Here is a 25,368-nt window from a genome sequence, read left to right on the forward strand (position 1 = left end):
TACTCAGCTTTGCCATATGCAAACGCTATCCCGATGAAACATTGCGCCTCCCTGCTGTGTGCAGGCACCTTGCGCCAAGGGTATGCGATATTTACGGAATCCGAATAATACGTCTTACGCAGGAGACATACGTGAGGCCAAAGATCATAGAGCTGCGAGAGAAAATAACTGCGAGCGTACGGCAACAGTGACACGGCTACGTTAGTCATGGTTTCTTGCATTCCTTTATAGCTCGGTTTGTATGTTACATTCTGTGCTGCGCATGCGGTATAGCTGGTTTGTTGTAGTCAGCGCTTCGTGTTGTCCGTTTTGAGCTCTGTTTCACATCTAAGCAATCACGAACACGTTGCTTAAAAGACAAGAATAGCATGGGCAACGGGCTGTGTTAAGGAGTGTGCACTGACTGCTACAATGAAATTGATGCGAAGCGTAGAGGTTGAAAAAAAAGAAGTAAATAACGTATTTCATTGGCGCGAGTTCGTCTGTGTACCGAATACTGGGCGTGTAGGAAAAGTAGCTGCACGGCCGTTTGCACCTCACCACTGGGACGGGAGCGAAAACATGGCGGCGCAATGTTTTTAATACTGCTTCCTAGTATGAAACGCTTGCACAACCCGTATGAAGATTATGCCACCAAACAAACCAAGCGAGCACAACTGTGCCAGCCACATAATTAGCACGCCCGTTGGGAGAGCTAAATCCAGCACTCGAAGACTGTAATTTCTGATCTGCACGGTGAAAAGAGCTTAGCAAGCTCGAGCTTATCATCAGAGCCAGAAAGAAAAACTAGTTCATAGAGCTTTTGACATCTCATTAAATGTTCTCCTCTTCTCCGGATAAAAATTGCTTCGCTTAGTTCTCTGTGCGCTGCAGATGCCAGCTCCTCTATTTAGATGCTCCATCATCATTTTTTACTTGTATTTTTCCCTATGGCTGCCTCTGTGTTAACTTAGAAAAGTCCCCCGACCACTGCAGATGGATTTTAGCGCATCCTGGCCAAGAAATTCTCAGCAGCCACAGGAACTAGGGACAAAATAAGCGAAGAAGCAGGAAAAAAATTAAAAAATCTCTAGAAGTGACAGAGAGAAATGATCCACCACCCCCGGTCGGAGGCGCAGCAGGAAGAGGAGGGTTTCAATCACAAGCCTTTGCGCAACGCCGCATAGTCGTCATCAACATCGCTGCGCAGTGGAGCAACCGCTCCTTCCCGGCCCTCGATTTCGGCGCGCATGTATCTAAACAAGCAAGTTGCGTAGGAGAACAAGAGGAGGTTCAAGAGAGAGAGAGAGGGAGCCAAGTCCTGGCCATGTAGAAGTAGCTGGAGTGGTTGCCCGGAAATGAATGATGGTTCATCCGGAGGGGGTTGCGGGCGAAGGTGGGGGGTGTTCCCTTCCGAGCCGGGTGGAGTGTCCCGTCCTTGAGAGTGTTTACGCGTGCCAAAGAGCGTCAGTACATGCGGACCCACCGAGCCTCCCTGGCGCCAGTGACGAGGACGCGCACAAGCTTCGCCTCCGCGCTCAACTGGACGCCTTCTCCCTTCTTCGCGGCCGCAAATAAACGCCCGGGTGCGAGTCTCCCCAGCGCTCCGATGTGGCGATGCCCAGAGCGGAACCGCCGGGGGCAACTCCCTCGCGCGACGGCTGCCGCTTGTGTCCTGGTGTCACGCCACTCGTCGCGGTGTGCCGTAATTTGCGCCTCGCAATAAAAACGAGTTTGTCAGCTTCTCCGGGATTTATGGGTGCGTATAAGGGCCCGAGAAACACCCGCTTGGTGACACCGGAGTCATGGCGTAGTTTTTTCATTCGCCAAAAAGCTTTAACTTGGCTCGTTTCTATTGCAATGCTAACTGTTGATTCTTAATTCCTGGTTCGTTCCCTGGATTCGTAAAATTTCTTGGCATTTAATTTGACCCACTGAGATGCCTCACCGGCTCTGGCGTTCAGGTGCTGATCCCAAGCAATGCAGATGTAACCACGGAGGCTGCATGAGGAGGCTGCATGGCGACGGAGGGGAGTCGTCAATGTGCGCATGTGCCTAGTTTTCGGTGAACTATCAGGAGAACCGTACATGAGCGAACTCGACGCGGTGTCCTCTAGTACGACTTCCGTGGTAACTCACTACGAGTGTGTGCATTTGGTACCTGAAAGTGCGTACCTTGTATGAAGCCTAATTGGATCACCCGGAATCTTTAGGCTTTCTTGTTCTTAGGGTTGCTAGGCATGAAGAGAAAAAAAATTAAAATGGAGCATATACTTTTCCATTCATGGTAAATTTATTTTCACTGCTAGCTATATGGCGAAGGCTTCGAATGAGGCGATGAACCCGGAGACTTTGAATGCTTCACTCTGACTGCTGCTGCATAGCTTCTTGTTTCCTCATTTTTCAGTGAAGGAGCTTGGTGCCCTTCTGTCGACGTAATGCGATCGTACAGAATAAACATTAGGGTTTGTGAGAAACTTCGCGCATAAGCCATGTTCGGGTCGTGTAAGTGTGCTACAGAGGAGCATGGGCGAACGTGGGGGCTGCAGTAGGTTCTAGAGCATGGGTGGCAAGTCGTGCCAGGTCAGGTCAGGTAACGGGGCGAAGGTCGTGTGGTGGAGCGGCCGAGTTCTAAGTATTTATTAAAGCAATAGCATTAGAAGCCTCATCGTCGGTCATAAAACTCGCACGTTCGCTGGAGGAAAGTGACGTCACCAGAGCGGATAATTCCCATTTCATTTCATTTCATTTCATTTATTCTACCCTCAAGGCCCGAGGGCATTGAAGAGGGGAGTGGTTGTATACAGGGGTTTAGTACAAGGCGTTTGATTTCTAATTATACAATGATAGCTAAGGCGGAACAAAAACGCTGATGGTCGATGATGGAGACTGTACTTCCGGGAAGGTGGTTCCAGTCCTTTGCTGTTCGTGGAAGGAAAGACTCAGCTGCGCATTTTGTTTTAAAGAAAGGAATGCCGATTTTATGCGCATGATCAACTCGTGATGAAACATATGATGGAGGAAGTATAAGATCGCGGTGCAGTCTGGGGTTATGATACATTATTTTATGCATTAGGCAAAGGCGAGCGTGCTTTCGACGGCTAGCAAGAGATGGTAACTGTAATGTATTCTTCATAGAGGTTACGCTAGCGGTACGGTTATAGTTCTGAAGGATGAAACGTGCCGAGTTATTCTGAATTAATTCGAGGGAACTGATCAAGTTTTCCGTGAAGGGATCCCAAATGGACGCAGCATATTCCAACTTACTACGAACGACAGATTTATAGAGGAGAAGTTTCAAGGAAGTGGGGGCAGAGAGAAAGTTTCGGCGAAGGTAGCCGAGGGCACGGTTGGCGTTGTTAATCATTGAATTGATATGAAAAGACCGAGTTAGATCACTTGCTATGTGAACGCCTAAATAGCGGTATGAAGACACTTGTTCTAGTTCGATGTTATCTAGATGATAAGAGGTGGGGTGTATTGAAATGCGTGACACACGTAGTACTTTACATTTGGTTTTGCTTAGTTCCATTGACCACGTATTACACCACTCAATAATTCCATTAATGTCTTTTTGCAAAAGAAGAGAGTCGTTAGGGTCGTTAATTTCACGAAATATTACACAGTCATGAAATATTACACAGTCATGGAAGTGACGTCACTTCTTGGAAAAAGTTCAACGGCTTCTGATGTTATCGCATTGCCATTAAATTGGGTCAATTAGGTGTTCCTGTGAATTTTTATTTTATTTATCACATCTACCCTGCGGCCCCTTCCGGGCATTACATGGGGAAGGGGGGGGGGGGGGAGGGGCTGCATTCACCGGACAAAAGCATGACATACTTTCAATAAAACGCACCACTGAAAGTAGAAGTAAGCAGGCAGATAAGCCTGGTACGTACAGTCGGGGACAAAAGTCTCTGGACCACATGCTTCTGAAACGAAGCCGATATCGTTATTGTTAGCCGCCGGCTGGAGTCCACACCAGTGGAGGCGAAAGTTGAATACCTGATATTTCGCCTCCACTAGTTTGGTCTTCATTCGGCGGCTAATATTAGACCTATCGGCTTTTTTTTACGGAGCACGTGGTCCATATACTTTTGTCCCTGATTGTAGGTGTAAATGAAAAAGACCATGAGGAGGTAGGGGTTTGGTCGTGAATGTTAAGCGCAAGGAAAAATCTAGCACGTGCTCATTGTTTCAGGATGACGCTCCCCGACTTCACAACGGAGCATTCCAGGCCGATTCCTGACGTGTGTGTGTGTTATTATATCGCATACGAGTGGAAGTCCTTCAGCTTGCCGAATGTATGTTCCTTTGGACGTGAGGATGGCGGTGGTAATGTGGTGGCTAAGATGAAGCTAGCCATCTGCGGTGCTCTCGCTTGGAAACGAGTCCTTATCGTTGGTTGTAACTCTTGGTCCAGGGTTCAGGATAGCTCGGGAGCTCTACTAGCGACAGCGTGGACCCTTTCATTGACATGACATGAACTTGAGAATAATGCGGGAGCTCATCCTCCAGACAGTGAGGAAGAATGTACTCACTGCCACCCTCGACATCCATAGCCGTCATTTCTCGCTGTCCTGACAGTGAGGGTTTTCTGCCCTTGTCGCGTCACCACAATAAGCGGCAGGCACCATACGAATGACTAGGGCGTAGTTCAGCGCGTGATTTGGGCAAGACTGCGCGTGCTCTCCTAAACGACCTCGCTAGTTTTGTCGCCGCGGAGCTCAGTCGCTTTCAACCCTTGGCTGCTGCACGCGCACATTTCGCCAAGGCGCCGCGTGGCTATGGTGCCTGTTCCCAGGCCGCGTCACGCCACACGTACTCCACGGCGGGCGCAGACAGCGCAGCCCACTGCAGCTTCGAGTGCGCGCTACAATCGAGGCCCGTTGTCTGCCGCCCAAATGAGCGCAGTGGGCGAGCTCGTTCGCCTTCCGGCGCAGAGTGGCCACTCGACGTGTTTGTAGTGGCGAATCCGAGTGCAGATATTGTCGCGGCGGCACTGGAGACTCGGGACCACTCGGCGTGGCTGAGTGGTCGCCAGATAAGCGTCCGCAGCTTCTTCGGCGGTTCCTCACAGCGGCGTTCGGCCGCGTAGCGCAAGTGCGCCCCATTCAGCCCATTAGTGGCGTGAATAAAGAAACTTTGACTAGCGGCTAGCAGTTGTTGAATAGCGAAGGTGAAGAACGTTGTCCGATGCGGTAAACTTCGTGAGAGAATAAACGACAACTACAAGAAAAAATGTCGAGGAAGCGAGTACGCCGTCGTATTTATGAGAAAGTAAACGGTACAGAGATCAAGCGTCCAGTGTCTTTTTTGGAATGTTGAAAAGAAAACAAGCCTGGCCAACTCTATATGTACCGCCCGTTAAACCGGAAACTCCTTGTCCTTATGCTAGAAAGAACTTTTAGTTCACGATATTTGCGGTAGGCTTTCATTTATGATGCAGGAAGCGATCATCCAACCCTCCCTAACGGCGCGCCACACTGCACTTCTTTATCTTCTCATCGAGTTATCGCTAATCATCTGGACGAGAGTTATAACGGTGTCTGGCTGTTTCGGTGTTTCGTGTTTTTTTGTTTATGTATATATATATATATATATATATATATATATATATTGTTACGTGGCGGCCAGCCGAAGAAAGAGACACGATGATCGATGGAAATGAGATGATTTTAATGGCTGCCGGCCTAGCGCGAGCGCTCCTGCCCGCGCCACTGCGCAGTTCGTCGTCTTCTTCGTCACACTACTCGGGGCCACCGAGCGATCGTCCCGATCGCGAACGAGAAGATCGGCACTGAAGATGAAATGCTGCAGATGACGATGGGCTTGTAAAATGGTTGGATACAGAAGAAGGAGGTGAAGGGCTTGCCGCCACGGTGAATGAGACGATCGGCGAATGAGTCCCGGTCCACGAAGCATCCGGGCCGCAGGTTGCCAGGAGCCGACGGCCGAGGTCCCTGGACGCACCGAACGGCAGAGGCAGGGGGGGGGGGGGGGGGGGGCGGTGTCCTCACGTGTGGGCAGCGTCTCGGGTCGGTCGGGTCATTCCGGTCGCGGCAACGTGGTCAGTTCGTCGTGTCTTGTGGTCGGGGCGGTGGACGGGGCTGGGGTAAGCGGCGAGGTCGGTTCAGGTCTGGCGGGCTGGGCACAGCCGGGCGGTGCGGACCAGGCACACACGGCCGACGACCACGGCAGGCGCAGGACGCCGAAGCTCCGGGACCAGGATGGCGATGAAGGGACCCCAGCACCTCACACAAAATGTTACGTGGCGGCCAGCCGAAGAAAGAGACACGATGATCGATGGAAATGAGATGATTTTAATGGCTGCCGGCCTAGCGCGAGCGCTCCTGCCCGCGCCACTGCGCAGTTCGTCGTCTTCTTTGTCACAATATATATATATATATATATATATATATATATATATATATATATATATATATATATATATATATATATATATATATAGCGTATGGCCTAAACTTTCCTTTTTCCTCTTCGCAGGTTACCCGGATAACATGAATAACCTAGGCTTCCGTGTATGCAGTGTATACGGTTGTAAGAGACACGGCTGCTTCTTGTCTTCGTCATGAGGTTTGTGGAGCGGGCGCAAAATTGCTTCCACAAAAGTGTGAGTACAAGGCCTACAAGGCATTTCTGCACTAAAAATAGCCTCCACTAGGACTCCCACCTTACGCAGGGGAGCGCACTGCCCTCCGCCGTCACCGCAGTTTGGTCGCCCACACCCGGTGTCGCAAAGAAAAGAGGCGTGCCTTATAAACCTGGACGATGCGCCGCCAACGCTCAACACACACTTTACGAGCTTCCCTTGTTCTGCGTGTAACGCGGGGACCACCTGTTCGTCGTGTGCCGATTGTAGATGCCGCTCGCGAGTAACGGGATAACGGCTACAGTTATCGGGAGCTTCAATCTCTCGCCAGGTGTTGCGCTTAGAACGGTGCCAGGAACGAGCTGCCGCTCGAGACATGCGCCGCCCCTGTTGTTTTTAACATAGATTCCCTTTGCGGCCGGCGCGAACGGCGCGAGACAGGTGTGACCTCCATCAGTATGTGTCGATTTGGATTCCGCCAGACTGCTTGATAAAAGGAAGCGGCTGGAAAAAGAGGCCGCATAGTTTACACGAGGAGGTCCACACAGCCATCTGGCCGTTTGAGCCATTGTTAGTAACGGGCCTTCAAGCACGCTTCAATTCGCTCGGTTGGTTCATTTATAGCGCGACTGATATCACTGATGAAAACGGCCTGGTTTCAATCGGGAATGTACGCATCGTTTGGCAGCATGTGAAAATTCCAAGGTCTCGAACACTTTTGCTTTACGGTTTTGTACGCTTGATTTTAGTGATGCTGTTCATTTTTAGCGATGCTTCAGGGATGGACTTACTCGTGGGGGTTTTCCGTAGATTTTGCGTGAGCCTTGTTCGGCATGCTCCTTGAAGGCGTGGTTGAAGAACGCATCCAGACTTGCGCAACTTGCTTTGTAAATAAACTCAGAGTGCCGATAAAAGTGCCACAGTGGCCACTGTCGATCACCGCAGAAGCCAAACAACCAAGGTGTTGTTGCGCGAAATATGAGGCCGGCGAGGCATCTCTCTCATTCTGCGACCGACCTCTGCATCTACCATAAACGCCGCCCTCTGTTTAGTCTAGACAGAATAAAATAATAATAATAATGCAAACGGGCAGCTTTGTCAGCAGGGCTAGCAATATCCATCGACTGTATACGTAACCGGCCCCGATTCGCAAGAAACGGGACCCGCTGGCAATGAAGAGAAATGTGACAGCTCCGACTTTGACGTGATAGCGACGTGTCGAGAAGCGCGGGATGCTATTGCTCACCGAGGCGCCAGGGAGGGACAGAGGGGAGCGTATTCCGGACATGTCAATCGGCATTTGAGAAGTTGGTGCAATGAAACAAAATGAAATGCGTGCGAAGAAGGAACCGATGGGCGCTTCGGGGCAGAAAAGGACGAATGCAGCGGGCCTTGCAGCTAGGTCCCGTCCATATAAGAGCCGTGGGCAAAGGAGGAAGGGGGTGGTGTTGTTGAGGGGCTGGCTGTCCTGAAGCGCCTCTGCATAATGCGTCAGCGGGCATGCGGAACCAGCGAAGAGGTCGGTGCCAGCCTGGATGGGCGTCCTCAGGCCGCTTGTGCGTTTTTCTCTACACCTCTGGTTGGGAGTATACGAGTGCAGATTAGTGAAGATGCCTTATTTACGCCAGAGGACGAGAGAAATGGTGCCTAGAAAAGCGCCATTTCGAAAAAAGTTTCGAGTAGTCTTTCTGGGCAATTTAAACGCAAAAATGTTGATGTCACGATGGTCGCAGTAATTTCAGAACTCGCTTTGATTTCCTTACACAAAGCTTCAATGATTTGTGCGCCTAAGGCTCTTCGGTCGAGCACAGGTTGAAAGCGATAGGTGGCTATACTGCCGCTGCATATCTATTAGCCTGATGTAATAGCTGTGGAAAAGTCATTGTGGATGCCGCACGTGTTTCTCAGTTTCTTAAAAAAAAATACTGCGTTGGGTACTGGTAGTACCCAACGCAGCCCAATCATAACAGTCAGGTGAAGCCAAGCGCGATGCAAGAGCTTTGCTGAGCTACGTTTACTCAATGGACGCATCCATTAAAGCAATACATCAAAAACGCGAAGAAAGCGAACGAATATTGGACAGGAGGAAAATATCAGCCTCCAAATTAGGGACATCCGCGGCAAGTGGTTCAGCGTTCTTTCTCTGACGGACGTTTATGCCGGTAACATTCTCCCCAGTCTACCAAAAACCGCCACGCGCTTTGCAAGGCCACAACCACGGTCTTCTGCCCGGACAGCAAACAGTAACAACGCCACTCCGGAGACTAGATAAACGACACGCCGGGCCGTGCGCTCAGCGGCGCGTGGTCCCCGAGCGTTGACAGGCCGCGGTCATGCCGCCGCTTGAATGCCGATAGAGGCCGGCGCCGAGGCAGTTTTCAAGCCGTCTTCGCCTCCACGAATCCTCTCGGCCCTCCGTCGCACATAGTGTGTATCGCGCGCACTCGGGCTTCCGTGTTTGATAAATGGCTTATTCTGAGACTGACCTTATCTCGCCGCGCATAGAGACGAGGTGCTGCCATGGCGCAAGCGACGACGTTCCTCTCTTTGCATACCTCGAGGTCACTCTCCTTTCATAACCTCTCGCTATGCAGCCTCCAAACACTGCGGCGTCACTTTGATGCCGGCGCTTTCCTCAAAAAACGCACAATATGTCACACCAACTTTGCATGGTATGAACTCGGACGGAGTACCCACCCCGCTGACACTGAAGATGCGAGGGCCACTCTATCCATTTGTGCCGCTTAGTGGACACCCTTATTCTGACGAGGGCCGTCACAACGCGGTATATATCTGGCTTCATCAGTATGATCTGGTTTTGAGATTTTAATAGCCGTTTTGTCTCCTTCATGATACTCACTCGAGTCATGCGCTCGCTTCGCACGCGTACAACGCTTTGCAGATTGCCTGCGATCTGTGACAGTTACAAGGAACGGTTCTATTGCCTGTTGCTCGCACTTTTGCTGATAAATGAATGAATATATTGAAACGAGCGCTATCCTGCAAAATAATTTAACTCAATTCTCTTGTGCAATGCCGAGGCAACCGAACCGAACTGCAGCATGGAGCATTGCCCGGTAGTCTCTCCTCGGGGCAGTTTGGCCGCACCACTATGTTTTTAGCGCAGGTTATATTGTGCAGTTTTTTGTTCGGGGGGGGGGGGGGGGGGCGCCGCTGGCAAAGAACAGGGTTAATTGCAGAGGCGTGATAGATGCATTTGCCTTGTAGTGGGCGTTGTCAGGCTGATGATGATGATGGGTGTCGAAATATCGAACAATCTCGAACCATCTCCTCGAACCATTTCCCTCTACTAATGTATGTATTTCTTTTCAATCCGATTCGTTGCAACAAGGTTAAGGTCCGCTGCGTTATTGCCAGCTATAGTTTGTTCACTAGTCTAGTCTATAGCAGCTTTTCTCTCTTTCAAGATATTTTATTTTGAAGAATTTATTTTCAACGTTTTCTTTAGCCTTCGTCTCCATACGTGTGCAGAGTAAGGATGTGACTGCTATTATACATAATTTTCTTATGCATGTTGTCGGTAAGTTGCCGTTCTTGACTTCAGAGTGCGTTCAAAATGCACTCCGTTCATTTTTTTACTCTCCTGATAGTTTCTTCGTCATAGTCCTGAGTTGGCGTTATTACTTCGCGTATGGCAGGGCCGCACCACTCCTGTACTTTTGCCTTTGAAGGTTGGAAGTAATAATGCTAAGGACGTGCACGCACGAGATAGGAAGCTAGCGAATGTTTAACGTGTAGCAGCCTTCATATCGCCTTTCTTATGCATTAATATTACAGTATTGCCGTTCTTCCACGCTTCCGGTATAGCACGACGTCTGGAGGTATTGCGTGTGCAAGCGGCAAGCTTTTCTAGCGCAATATCTACAACGTCCTCCACCATAATTTGCCTCATTTTCTCCTTGCGGCTTTCAGGAGGATAAAGAGACGGAAAGGCGGTGAGGTTAACGCCGATAAGAAACTGGCTTGCTACCCTGTACTGGGAGAAAGGGATGAAGGGATATTAAGGTGAAGGAGAACAGAGAATAACAGGAAAATGAAGTCGGTCAGCGATGACAGTAAGCGTGCGGTGAAGTCACAGCCTATCGCGCTTTCCCGTGCTAATCGCCCAGGAGAATGCAGCCACCACCTACATTACGGTTTACGCCCTCGGAGGACATCTTCGACACCGGTCTCGGATACCCTCTCATCGTCCTGCCAGCGTTCCTATTACCAGGCCGCATACATTGTCTGGAAAAACCAATTGATGCCTATCGCGCCATTCTGCCATCCCAGCTCACACCCACCTCTGGATCGTGTTCCCCATTATGAAGCCTGAGCGCATCTCGTGTGCTTCTTTTCAACGAACCCTATCATTTCTTCCGGCACCGGAGCTCATCCCCGCTAGGCCACTTTAATCAGAGTTAATCTCAGTAGATATCAACGACGGGTGAAGAATTAACTTACCGCTCGTCGTGTTGCCACTAAGTATACCAGACGAAAAGACCCCAAAAGTGGTATATTTTTATTCACTGAAAAGTACCCTCCAAAGTTTAGAAGCTGCTCTTAGCTGCCGATACCACAAACAGCTGATCGCGAAAATCGGATAGCTACATTATTTTGCAATTAGTAAAAGACACTATACTCTCTGCCAGTAACTCCCAGGACACAGCGACATCGCGGACAATCTTCGCGGCTTTCAGGCTTCCTGGAACGTACCGAGCTCAATCCTCTCGTTGTTGTACTACATTTTGTCGGTTTGTTGCAGCATGTTGACTTTCACACTTTGCTGCTTTGCCAGTGACCGCTAAAATAGCACACTGCTTGAAGGCACACTGGCTATATGTATGGTTTTTACGATCACAAAAAGCAACGCGACCATAACAGATTACAAAAGATTTTCCACGTACGCGACCCACTTGCGCACACGTGCAAAGTAGCGCAAGTGCGCACGGGTAATTTGTCTCCGAACAAGGCTATAACTGCTTGCTTTCAAAACGGAACAGCAAGCAGCCTGTCTTAGTAGTATACGAACGCGGGACGTGCCCGACCGGCCGACAGCCTTCACTCTTTCGTCCAGACTCCGACGTCGAAGCACCACGCTATTCCCAGCGCACAACGACGCAGCAGGGCTGCCGAGCCAGCGCGGAGGGAGGAGGGGGCTTCGGGCAAATAAACGGGGATCTTCTTCGAGCATCTCCTCCTTTCCACTCACCGTGACAACAACGTCCTACACAACAAGATTTCGTACGCCGCCGGGCCAAGGAGTGGAAGCGGGAAGAGGGATGAAAGGGCAGGAAGATGTCGCACTGCACCCACCCTGCGGACGAGAGGAAGGTCGGAACATAAATCTGGGCCGCCTGGAGAAGCCATTACGGAGCTCTTCTGCCACGCTGCTTCTGGGGCGGACGTATCGGATCCGTCTTCTCTGTCGGGTGGCGAATTAGACGGCAAGCGTGCGCTCACGACGAGTCCGACACGACATCCGCAGCTCCTTCCTCGCTGAATATAACGAATCGCTCCGTCGAAAAAAAAACTGCCACAGTATGACGTAAAATGCGGGAGTGCGCTATCGTTTTTGCGTCGAATCACGTGCGGGCTCCCTGGTAAGAGCCATGGCTTGCCGGGTCACGTGAATCAGCCGAAATTCAGGGAGAGCGCACGAAACCCAGGTTCGGTCGTAAACGCGGTATGGTCTTTGTTATCACCAGTGCTCGTGACGCGTTTACAATGTATGTGATTTAACGAGCGTCTAGATGAAAGAACCATCATGCATAGATGTTGCGGTGCACGCAACTGCTTGTGTTAATCAAGCCACTTCAGTCTCAAGTAACCAGAGAGAAACAGAAAGGTCATTTGCAATACGTGCAAACAGTGGGTTCGGCACAGTGATGACATAGTTGCGCGGACGTATACCAGACGGTCCGGATTCCTGTTGGACATGCGCATTCGCGGGTTTGCAGGGGAGAGTATACCACTGCTCATGCGCAGCTGGCACCCGGCTGGTCTGGTACACGACCCTGCTATGCTAAAGCTATCTGGCTGTTTTCTGCACCTATCTGTTATCGCCTTTATCTCTACAAACCCCTCAGGAAGGAGAGAAGCAGGTCAGCGCTGTTTAAGTGCTGGCTAAATTCTTTGTTTTACATTAAAGAGATCCCATCTTTCTGTTTAAAATTTTCAAATATACTCCATTTGCGGATTCGCTAGAACTGCAGCCATGCGAGTGTTAGCAGCGAAAACCCTGTCAGAGGGCCTGCATTAAGCACGTGTATAATATGTGTAAAATGCGTCGCTACAGTGTAGGAACCGCTGCGGGCCTACATGGAAACGCGTATTAAGTCAAGGATTAAGACGAAAGGCTGGGAATCTCGTAGTTGACGCAAAAATGCCAGCGACATTTTAAATAATATACTCTTCTCTGTCGCATTTTATTTGCATTTAATGCGCATATTTATATATAGTAATTGTCACCGACAAACGAATGACGTACGTAGGGCAAGTTTACTTAGACCTTCTGGGACGCGAAAGACAGCAGGAAGGTCGGGCGAGGAAGACGAAAACCTCTCACCCCCAAAATGCCCAAGGCTTTCCAAGTCCCAGATAAGACAGTTCGGCTGTGGCACGGCGCCACTAGAGCGGACAGTAGTGCGGCAATATGTAAATAATTGTTTATATAGGGTAGATCAACGGAGGCGAAGCCACCAACGTCACAAACTTAGAGCCAAATAAAGTTTTTCACTCACTCACTCACTCTCTCACTCACTCACTCACTCACTCACTCACTCACTCACTCACTCACTCACTCACTCACTCACTCACTCACTCACTCACTCACTCACTCACTCACTCACTCACTCACTCACTCACTCACTCACTCACTCACTCACTCACTCTCACACTCCTGTATCAACTGCTATTGCAGCATGAACTACTTTGCAGTAATGCGGATGGCGCTTTTTATCTTGGAACACCTCAACACTTTTTACAGCAGCAGCATTAGCAGCTATGCTTGTGACTCATGGCCTGAGCGAACGAGCGGCTAATGTAAGGTGTCATAAAAAAAGATAAATAAAGCTGACATAAAATGATACACCCTACAGGAAAAGGGGATTAACTGGTTTGCCTTAGGACCGACTACTCTATCCCTTTTTTTTTCTTATTTTAAAACTCCGTTATTGTCGCCTGATATCTATAGCTCCCTTAGTGAACACGCACCGCACTGCAAACTTCAACGGTGACGTTGCAACAAATAAAAAACCTTTAGGAGTTCAGTGATGTGCTGGTTTCTTAAATCCTCTGTACAAATGCTACTGTCTGCCGGCATTGAGCTTAGTTCTTCTGACGCTGCTTCAAGTCTGAGTTTTCCTGCCGCCAATTTAGTTAAGGCTGCCATGTGACTGTTTACTTGTATGATGCGGCACTCGTAATCTTGCTTCTACCAGATTAAATACTGACTCCTCAGAAGTGACGTAAGTGGGAAAAGAAACGCCCTGCTTAACTTCACTACCTTGATATTGCTGAATGGTATGCCGAGTGCCATCGAGCTAAAGGAATTTGGCCGCTAAAAAAAAAAAAAACACTTAACTGCACGAATGACGCCCAACTCTTTCAATCTTTCTTTTTACGTATCTGAAATGTCAAAATTTACACATTTTAGACGCTACTGCGTCCTTACAAGAAGTGAATGGTGGCGAAGAAAAATAGCCAAAAAATAATAAACAGCACATGAACACAACTGTGACGCACAAACGAGGACTAACAATCCAAGACAGATTCTCTAACAAAGCGTTGGCATGTTCCCAATATCATCTTTCTACAATGATGATCATGCCTCATGGGCGTTGTAGGTACTTGTAATAAATAAATAAATAAATAAACAAATAAATAAATAAATAAATAAATAAATAAATAAATAAATAAATAAATAAATAAACTTGCCTGTTGTACAGTGTTACTTCGCAACAGGTGCATGATGTTCGTGCTAGTTTACTTTCAGGTTTCAGTTCCTATCATTTCTTCTTCGTTCCTTTCTTTACTTTGTCCTTCACCAGGAATTCTCTTTTCGTTATTTAAGTCTATCTGACTGAACCTCATGTGCTGATATTCAGAAAAGTTGGTTCGTCTATTTTCCCTGCTGCCGACTCTGTGCCAAGCGCATTGACCGTGCATAGAAAGCAGACGATACAAATGATTTAATGGCTCTTTATTGCGGAAGTTGCTTTCAAGCCAATGATATTAATCTTCCTAAACAGTATCGAATCAGTAAAAAAAGGATCAGGAGGAAGTAATTGGTCGCGTTCAGCAGGAAGTGACGCACAAGTGCGTATCCTCCCCACAGCGCGACATATAAAAGCATCCATGTGTGCGGGAAACGTCTGTGATTTAGGTGGCCTGTCGCGGGAGTAAGCGGCCATCTTTCATCCGCTCTGTCATCTTTTATTTATTGTATTTTTTGTTATGTGTGGCAGTTCTATCATTCAGAAGGACGGAGAAAGCAAGCGTCTTTGCGACATTCGAGGAAGCGACCTAAATGTAATGGACAGGGTGTCATCATTTACCGTATGACGCATGTTTGTGAGGAATCACGCATCATAGTTGCTCAAGCAAGACGCCTATAAGTGGGCAGCTTGTATACTTCTCGCGAGAACTCATAACGTTCATTAACCGTGTTCTAATCGGAGTATTAATATACATTTCTAGTCGTCTGTGCCGGTAGAACAATGAGGTCGCCTTTCTCGCCGCCCGCTGTCTTCTCGGAGCAATTTGCTGCGCCTCGTTCTCTTCACTTGCTCGTAAGCAGTGGATGGTGGATGGAAGGCCTGTCATGAAGACAAGACCGCTTTGATACAGTTTCCGCCCGGTTCTATTCGATATTCACCACCCGCCAATGTTACTGACCGATTCCAGGGACAGCAGGGTCGTGGGGCCATCACGAAATGCAAGACGATTAAGAATGAAACGCACTTCTGGTGTAATCATCATCACCCCCTTGTTCGTGGATAACAAAGCACCGTATCACCACACACACACAAACACGCGTACTAAGGCCTGCAGTTACAGGCACAGTTACAGGCTGGTTAGCCATGTGTGCTCAGCGATGTTTACTACGCGTAACTATATTGCATCGCGTATTTACTAGGCTCTACTAGTCTATGCAAATCATCGTTTTAGACAAAGCCTCGGTACCTGATAACTGCACTGTCGTGGCTCTACGAGCATCCCGCTACAGCGTGCAAAAAATGCTACCAAGCTCCCTCTGCATTGCTCGCGCTATGACACTTCTTCTATGCCGTTAGCGTGCAAACACACGTATAAAAGCGCTCTGAAAATGCATTTTCGCAGCGCAACTCTTAGAACAACGTGTGTGAATGTGCCGCGAACCACTCATGCAATGGGGCAAATGACATCGTTCCGCCCGCGCCGATTCTTCAGGGCGCCTCCGCAGGTGACGTCGATTTCGTGAAAATTGCCATTAAAGACAGCGAAGACAAAATCTCCTCGCTGATAATTTTGGAGGCTGGAACGGTTCTGAGCATTGGTGAAGCGATCTTGCGAAGATGCATAGGTCCATAACCATTGGGGCGTCCTTGCACAATGCAGGGACACTGCGATGCTAAGTCGCCATGCCCTTACAAAAAGTTTTAAACAGTCAATAGAGAGTCCATAGGCTACTGTCTATAAAGTCTATAGACTCTCTGTAGACAAACCCTGGAGAATAGTTTATAGGCAATACAAATCCTATGGGCAGTCTATAGATATTTTATAGATTGGTGGTCTTACTCTTTTCGTATAGACAGTTATAGACTATGAATAGGGAAAAGGAAATATCTATAGGAAGGCAATAGAGTCTAAAAGAAGTCTATAGACTGTCTGTAGACCATTTTTGTAAGGGTAGTTTGCAGCAAGAGCGCCTCACAGAACACCCGCGGCGTCCTCCTCCCCTTCCTCCCATCATAATTCAAAGATGACGTCGCCGCCTTTGCGTCGTCACCGCGGTCCGCGGAATGTCGTCACCTGCGCCTATTTTTGAACCGATGCTGCGAGCCTCTGCCGGCGTCAGAAATACCGACCGGCGCATGCCGTGCTGCTCAGAGCTCTTGCGTGAGATGCGGTAAGCCTCTTCCGATGGGGGCGGACAGGGATCGTGACGTACTTCCGTCACTTCGTTGGCTACCGGTGAACTGCGCTTCCTGTTAGGCCCATGGCAGCTTTCCTGGCGCTAGTTGGAGCGGCACTGCTCTCGCCTTTGCAGTAAAGTGTATCGGTGTCACCTCCACCGTTCATGGTGGGGGTACCTGCACCAAATGTTTAAACCAAGCTAAGCAATGCTTTGAGGTTGTTTTATGCTTGTTGTATGGTTGGGATTGTGCAGCACACAGCATCTTATGTTTGAGTTAAATACTGGTCCAGATGAGTTTGCATCCGAAAATGTGTTTTACGCGGCGGAACTTTTAGATCAATTACATTTTTTGCTGATTTGTTCGAAGCTTGTTTTCCCTTTTCACGCCTATTGTGTCTTTGTCTTATCGCTTGTACTTAATAATTCAGCTATCATCGTGTAGCGCCGGTCTACTGTACTGTACCCCTTACTGGGCCCTTATGGCCAGCCGCGTATAAAGAAGATAAATCTAAACTGCTGTCAGATTTGAGCCACATAGTCGTTCACTGAGGTCACCATCTCTCTTAGAACCAAAGAGAGTCTTTACCTTTAGAGTATTTATATCGTTTCAACGTGAGGAAAAATAAGCTGAACGGTCGCACGTCAGCCGTGGCCGCCACTACGAGTCGCGCCTCGATGACGACGCGTCCGCCCAGGTGGACAGGCGCCAAGATTCCGTTGGCGCGCCCAGGAAAGAGGATCAGCGTCTCTCTCGACAGGCTGCCGACGCTGCTGCTGCTGATGGGCTTGACATCGAAGTCGTTCACCCTGCGAAGTCGTTCACAAGGCGCTGGCTTTGTCAACCGTTGCCCGAGCGTCGGTCCGGCGCCCGTGCTCTAGTTTTGAGCGGGGTGATGCAACCGGAACTGATTTTGGCTGCCAGTAATGATGCTGGGGATAAACGTTCGGCGATACACGCCGGGAACTAAGAATAGAAATAAGCTAGCGTCTCTGGACAAGCGCTCGAAGCAGCGCGCGGGGCAATTTCCACTTCGCGAATTTTTGGCGTGGTGTCTTTCCACGGTGCATCAAGGACTTTCGTTCTACGAGGGAGAACATGCGTGGATTTCTTTGCGTTCATACCAGCAATTATCGCAGTTTCGGTCTTGATTTACTATTAGAATAGATAAGGGAAGTAACTATTAAAGTGAACGAATGACTGAATTACCGAAAATAACGACTTACATCATACCTCTTCGCTTACTTACACATATAATTAGCAACTTAATATGGAAATTTTTCCCCTCATTATTTGTTATACAAGAAACTCCTCTAAATGCAGCTCAGGAACGGGATGCAAAAATTTCAGCCTTTCTGTTTTCCTTTACATGATACGGTGAAGATTGGGATCTTAAGTTGCCACAGTTGCCGAGCATGGATGCAACGCGTAGCAGTGCGAAATCCACAGAGCTACCCTCATGTTTCACTTATGACGCATAAGGGACCCCTGGGACGTCCAACGTAAACAGTGGATGGAGAAGACAGGAATGCCAGCTAAACCAGGCGCACTTGACCGGGTCACCCCGCGCGGTTGCAGCCAAAGCGGCCGCCGCCTCCGCCAGCAAAGCTTGCCGTTGGCAGGCTAGTTTGCATGCGCGGCGCCTAATGGGAAAACGTTCGTCAGACGGGGAAGCCTGGCTCTTTCATTCGTGGTGCAATTCGCAGCCTCTCGTCAGCGGCCGTCAGAGGGCTGTCAGCGCAAACTATTCGGACGGACCGGTCGGGCACTGTTGTTCGCGGCCTCCAGTGAGTCGTTTGCATGCGCCGATGAGTCGGAGACAGCTGAACGGCGCCATTTTAGTCCCGCTTTCATCCCGGTATAACTTGGCTTCTGGGGCGTGAGCGCTTAGCGTAGACACGAAGTGCACTGAAGCGGAAACTCGTCACTCAGTGACGACAGCTTGCCAAAAACAAATAAGAAGCAACAGGACATGGGGTGCGAATTATTGCTGGTGTATTTGAACTGTGCCAGTGGGAAATTCACCTGCATCTGCTGTAGCCGTAGCGCTTTGTGTATGCCAGAGCTTTGGTAAATGCCGGGATAGTTCTTTTCGGTGCAGTGAAATTCATTATTTGCATTGATAGAAGGATGACGAAAATTTCTTTCTAATGAAATCAAAAGCCTTTTTCTTGTTACTCCCAAATCATCAATGAACAGCGTGCACCACGCACGCAGGCTCATTAGGCGTCTCTTGCTAACAGATCACATGTCAGGAGTTAAACCGTAACAGATCCTGAGCAGTTCGCGGGAGAGGTAACAGCGGTCTTTGGATCTCGCTGTCAGCGCAAAAGTTTTTTGAAAGAGCACGTATCCTCGAAATGGTTTTTGCCAGTGAGAGGAGCGGTTATATAGCAACGCCCAACAGCGCGTCACCGGCTCGTCCCGTTTGATCCAAGGCCGTGCTCCACAGACACTGACTAGTTTGGCAGAAATAACAGCACTGCAATGGCCAAAATTCTGTACTACCGCGTGAGTGTGCTGCAGCAGCGCTTTTATCCAAAACATGACAGCTTGCTATGATTTGTTGCCTCTCCATCGCTTGAAATTAGAGAAGGGGAAAGTGATATAACTGTGCTTCCTTGTGAAAGCGTAGTTACAGACATGGCTTTGGATTAAAAACGAAGTATAGTAATGAAGTTTTGGGGCTCCGACCTAGGAACATCTTATCTTCTGACAGAGAACTCGGTGTTCGCTATTCTTACAGGCCCATCCATCAGCGCGCTCACAGCAGACAAGAAGAAATCGGTGCCTTTAGCTACTTTGTACGTAACTAGGTCAGCACTGCGGGTCGCTCCTATACCTCGAGAGCTCATCTGAAAAGTGCACCAAGTCATAAGGCGGGAGTGCAAAGCGCGATGTATTCTAAATGAAGACGTTGACCCGGCCAGAAAAGAAATAAAGAAGCAGAGCAACCATACAAAAAATTCTTCCCTTCCATCAACACACTCGTTCATCTGCGTGCGTCCGCATAGAGACACTGTTCAGCTGAGAGCTTTTACTAAGCGTTCGGGGTGTAGGGACGGCTTGAGGCCTTAAAAGGGCCAGTAGTAAATAAGAGGCCCTCGTAGACATCGGCCCGGTCCAGTGGTTAAGCGAAGACGGACAGGAAAACGAGAATGTGCCAGGGGGGCGAGGGTGTGACGACCCTCTTTATGGCAGAGGCTATAAATAACCAGTATTTATAGGGTCCCATATCGAGACGTCACAAACGGCTCCCCCCCCCTCCGTAGACAGGGCCAGTTTACGGCCGCCTCCAGACTGTGCCGAAGACAATGGGGCGCGGAGTCCCGACGTGACACCGCCGCTGACGCAAGCGGCCCATCAGTCAGTCGGGGCCGACGCCTGGCCGACAGCGGCTGTCTGGACCGGGCATGCGACCGAACAATGCACCCCCTTAATGGCATTAATGCAGATGAAGAGAGAACGCGCGAGTTGTACGAGGAAGGAGGCGGCGCGAAGATATAGTTTAGAAATGGGCAAGGGAGGTGTGCGTCTTGCTGGAGCGCCAGTGTTAGTCGCGGCGCAAGGAAGCAAAACAGGCAATGACCTGTTCGAGGAGCGGGAGGAAGGAGCACGCAGTTCGCAAACAAAACCAAAGGGTCCGACGACTGGCTCCTCTCAGGCTGCGAGTGATGTAGGACGCGCCTTGGCTCGACCGAAAGCGTTTAACTGGCTCGCTGATGCAGCGACTCTTTCTGCAAACACGGATGAGGCAAGAGAATACTAAAGAGGAGCGCGTATTGGCGGCCGCAAAAAAGTAAAAGAAGCAAGTACGCAATTAGATATGGGGAAGAAAACCTGAGACAGGAGCACAAAAAGAACGAGCAAAGGCGTTTCAAGCAAACGAACCAAGGTAGGAGTGAGAGGAAGTGGTTCATGGCCAAGCGTGTACCAAATCCTCTGTTTATATTTTTCAGGAAAAACAGCGAACGGGAATTTGTTTGACGTAACTGCGTCCGCATTCTCCCCGGTGTTGTGGTATGTTGATGCAGTAAAATCTCATGTCTACTTGGTGGCCTATCTATGTGGATCAACCTTGGGCATATGGGGATCGGAAGCGGTCTCCCAATACATGTCACCTAATGGTCACGTGTTCTAGGCAGGCTTAGTCGATGTGGGCCATGAGTTCGCCTGCTGCTGGGATGAGCGAGAGGGCGCGCAATGCCCTTACTTCTTCACGAATGACGATGGTGAAGAGGGTGGGAGAAATACTCACCGTCGAGTGCGTTCGAGTCCACGAGCTTATTCCTGTTAAATAAAGCGCAACCAATAAAGCTGATAGCTCAGAGGTTAGTAAAGATAGGTGATGGTGATTGTATTAAAGAGCAGGCGTGGTTATCCTTACACTGATGATACCGTGAACTGCTCAGCTTGCGCCACATAATCTAAACAAGAAAAGATAACTCCCATCGTTGCCATTGAAGGCCAGCGTCATCAAAAAATTTCAAAAGTACGCCTTTCTACCGCGCCTGTTAGCTCGTGGGCTTTCAGGGAACACCACGCTAGCGACGCTGTCCAGAGAGACACATCCCGTCTCCTCAGCTGTACAGAAATGTCTCGCGCTGAGATGAACACGTGGCACTAATAGAAGAAGTTGTACGTCAACCACAACGGCACAGCTCAAGTACACAGGTGACATAGTACGACTAATTTTGTGTGGCGTGTAAGCAGAGTCAGCGCCCAGGTGGCGTAATAGAGTGGCTTTCTCTCATAACAGACCGCGTGTCTCCAAGTTGAGGCACAGAGCCGCCCGAAGCGAAGCAAAGTGTTGCGTCACAAGCTGCTTTGCAAAAGTACCATCCTTTGGAACTCTCACTAATGGCACACGTGACCAAGCTTCTTTGGCGCAATTTTCTCTGCCGCGAAAGAGGTTCAGGCGTTCGCTAGTGAAGTTCGTGAGGAGTACCGGACATTGGCTACCGTATAGCTGGATAAGCCGGCGAACCACGCACACGCCACGTTACAAGCACCCAGCATGGGAGAGAGAAGCCACCTGAAGAACTCTTTCTTGATTGATTTTAACCGCTTTCAGTGTAGGTGACACTCACCTTCTTATGAGAAGGGAGGTCCTTTTATCATTTGTGCATCGTAGCATACCACCCTATGGCCCCATAAGACTCCACGATAGCCAGAAAAAAATATTGACACACTAAAGGGCTTTCTGTTTCCCGCTTTTATGCCACGTAAATACTACATTTTCTCTTCTCCCAACATTCAATGCAAATCGTGTGTCCTAAAAATTAGCAAATTGTTTGTGGCATTGATATCGAAAAGGTTTCAGCACCTCTGAGCTGTCTTAGAGTGAACGCGCAAGGAATAGAAATGACTAACTAGAGGTGTGCTCTTACATTTGCCAATTACGTATGCCGCGTCATATCCGAGTTGCGCTGATATGACCCACGAAATAGAAAAAATGTATTCTCTTTAGTTTAGCTGAAATAAAGGAATTCCATCGGAATAGAGATAACGATAAATCGTGACGCGCATTGCACGCGAAAACAAATGCGCTTTCCATCCCGGAAAAAGCAATAAAAGAACCTTTCCCTTCGGCTTCACAAACAAGCGCTGGTTCGGCCTACGCTAAAAACCTCTCATGCTTTTGCGCAGAGAGATAGGAGCGCGGACGTTTATTTATGCATTCAAACACCGAACGCTCTCATGCGCAAGATAAGAATGCTTTCACTTGACTTCTCTTTACATCTATCTTGCTTCACCTGACCGCTGAAACGCAACCAAGAAATGCTGGTGTAGGATTGAATGCACACAGCGCACTTGGCGACGCTTGCGTACGTGACTCTGGAGCCGCGTGTCACAAGAAGCGCAGCAGCTACGCCGCGCCTGTTTACGTCCGGAGTCCCCGCACGTGTCGAATGCTCGCGACTACGCCGGAATGCAGGCGACGAGCATCGGTCATTTCTGCGGCAGTCACAACGGTGGTCTGACTGCACTGGAGCGCGCGCCTACCGTGAAGAATCTCCGCGAACAATGAGCAGCCTTGTTTGACGGGGCTGCGTCTGCTCGCGTTTCGCAGTTCCGTGTTACGAGGCAAACAGGCTCCCCTCGGCTGACTCCGAAGCGCGTTTAACAAAACGTTCGTTAGCGGATAGCGACGCGTTCGAAAGCTGGAGCTCGTAAGGGCTGGCCGGTTAGAACTGCTTCGGAGCCGACTGGGTTGATGCAGTGAGAGAAAATCGACTGGCTCCTTCGAGAAAAACAGTCGCCAGCTGCCTGATGTGAGGGATCATCTGTGATGGGGAGAAGGAGTGGTGAGGGAGTTGAATAAATCAGCTAGCGTCTGAATGACCTCCAACAGCTCCGCTGCATGGCGTTCGTGACAGATGCGCAAATGACGCTGATTTGAAGGTGTGCGCGACGAGTCAGCGCTGTGAGACCGAGCCAGCCACTTCGCTTCGATTTTGCAGGATCGTAGCGGGCACCTGATGGGGTGCACTCGAAAAGCACAAGCCTCACGACCCACCACAAGCGGGCCGAACTGGGGTGGTGCAGGGTAGGGCATAACACCGGGTCGACGCTTGGCCAACGTCACGACGCGTTAAACCGTCGATTGCATGCATTTTACCAAAGTTATTACTATCCTATCCTATGCAGGGAAAGCACACCAACGACGAAAAGCGATAGTTGAAATCGGTTTTGGCGGGGAGCAACTGCCTCAACACAACTAGAGACGTTCTCTTTCAAGGCTTCACAGCGCACACTTTCACGCATTTCTGTCGCACGAACTGGACGCTTAATAAAGTGGATGGCGTCAGAAAAAGAAAACCGCGCATGCGCTAACGTACACTGCTGAAGCCATTAAATGAGTTCAGAGCAATCTCTGGCAGCCGCATTCTTACTCAATCTTTTGCAGCTAAATTAAGGAAGACGAGGAGACGGGAAGGAAGTTTTCGGGGCATTACCTAACAAAAATGTTGCAGGAATTTTCAGACTAAGGAAGGGAACAAGAGTGTGCATTCATAGCGCTGTTGTGTGCTTCCGTTATCCTTTGTATCTGCGCCCTGCTGTTTCTGAAGGTGACAAATTGGTGGCTTCACAGATACTCCTGCAACGATTTGTGTGTGTGTGCACAGTGCACACACATGCCGTATTCCCTCCTGGTATACCCCCCCCCCCCCCCCCCTTTGCTTTCTTGACGGGAATTTCCAATTTTATCCAAAAAGATGAATCGGTGAAGCAAGAAGCAAGCTTATAGCTTCGTTTGTGCCAGACCAGAAGTAAAAAAACAGAAGGCGTGGTTGCTGTAACCACGAGTGTTATTCTAGTACGGTAGCGTGGAGAATGTTTGCTAACATAGCCTCACGCAACATTACACATCTCTGTGCCCCAGACACAGACAAAATATAGTGCACTGCCCGCTGACGCCACTGGACATGACGGTCCTTGCATCCGGTGAGCGCTGCGGGCACCGTGCACTGCAGAACAGGGTGAGAGAGAGAAATAGAGGAGGAGGAACGGATGGAAGGCGACTTGTTTACGTCTTCGCGCGGAGGCTTTCGGCCTCCCCGGAGGTCATTGCAACGAGCGAAAGCCTGAGACTGGAGGGAACTCCCCCCCTCCGCCTTTGAGGAGCGACGTGCTCGCTTGGCACAAGGGGAGCAGTTGGAAGAAGAAGAAGAAAATAGATGGAGAGGGAGATATATTTATCTACCACACACGCAGTGCTTTCTCCTCCGCAAGGGAACGCCGGCCATTCACGGTAGCGTCGAGTGCTTCGAAGACGTCAGCTCGGTTCCCTGAGCGGAGGGGAACCAGGGCTGCTCGTCGTGAAGGAACAAAGTATGACAATGACACGAAGAGAAATGCCAAGTTTTATGAGTAACGTTTGTTTTATTCAACGCTCTGCAGACGTTTTCGCAGAAAAAAACAATAACGTAAAGATATTTCTCTTTTTTCACATGGACGTGTCAGGAGAGGTTGGGGCCTGACAACGGCGCAGCCTACTCTTTTTAGAAAAGGGGAGGAAATCGCATCAGAACTGACGACAGAATGCACAAGAAAATACAGCTCTTGAACCACAGTTTTAAAACAGTACAGCTTTAAAATAGTAAGACGTGCCACGACTGTCAACGACAACGCACGGCAACCTTGCCAGTAAGATAAAAAAAAGTTTCAAATCCTTGACGTTAACAAATAATTTGCGTATCCCAACCTGAAGGCTCGCGGTTAGATTGTATTTATCTCCACCGGCACTCTACACTCTGCCGGCACGCTATCTGAACACAAGCGCGACAAGAATGCCTTTCTAGTAAGCGCTCTCTACGGTTTAACTTAAAAAAAAAAAAACAGAAGCAAGAAGTCATAAACGAAATTTCTCCGAACTGTTATGAACCGTTGTTCACATTTAGTATTCTGAGCAAATTTATTTATTTTTTCAATTAAGGTCGTGTTGATAGACACGTAAAGTCCTCGTGCATCATAGGTGATGAGCCCCGCCTCTTGAAAGAAGCTCCTGGTCGCGGAAGCTTTCAGGTTCCCCATTTCAGACTTTTGTTCAAACGTGTCCGGCGGTGAAGGGTTCGCAATGCTAAAAAAAGAAACAAAACAAAGAAGAAACGCCCTGACAACATACAGTCAGTCCACTTATAATGGCTGCAG

This window comes from Amblyomma americanum, chromosome 7, assembly GCF_052857255.1.
Source record: "Amblyomma americanum isolate KBUSLIRL-KWMA chromosome 7, ASM5285725v1, whole genome shotgun sequence".
Lineage (NCBI taxonomy): Eukaryota > Metazoa > Arthropoda > Arachnida > Ixodida > Ixodidae > Amblyomma > Amblyomma americanum.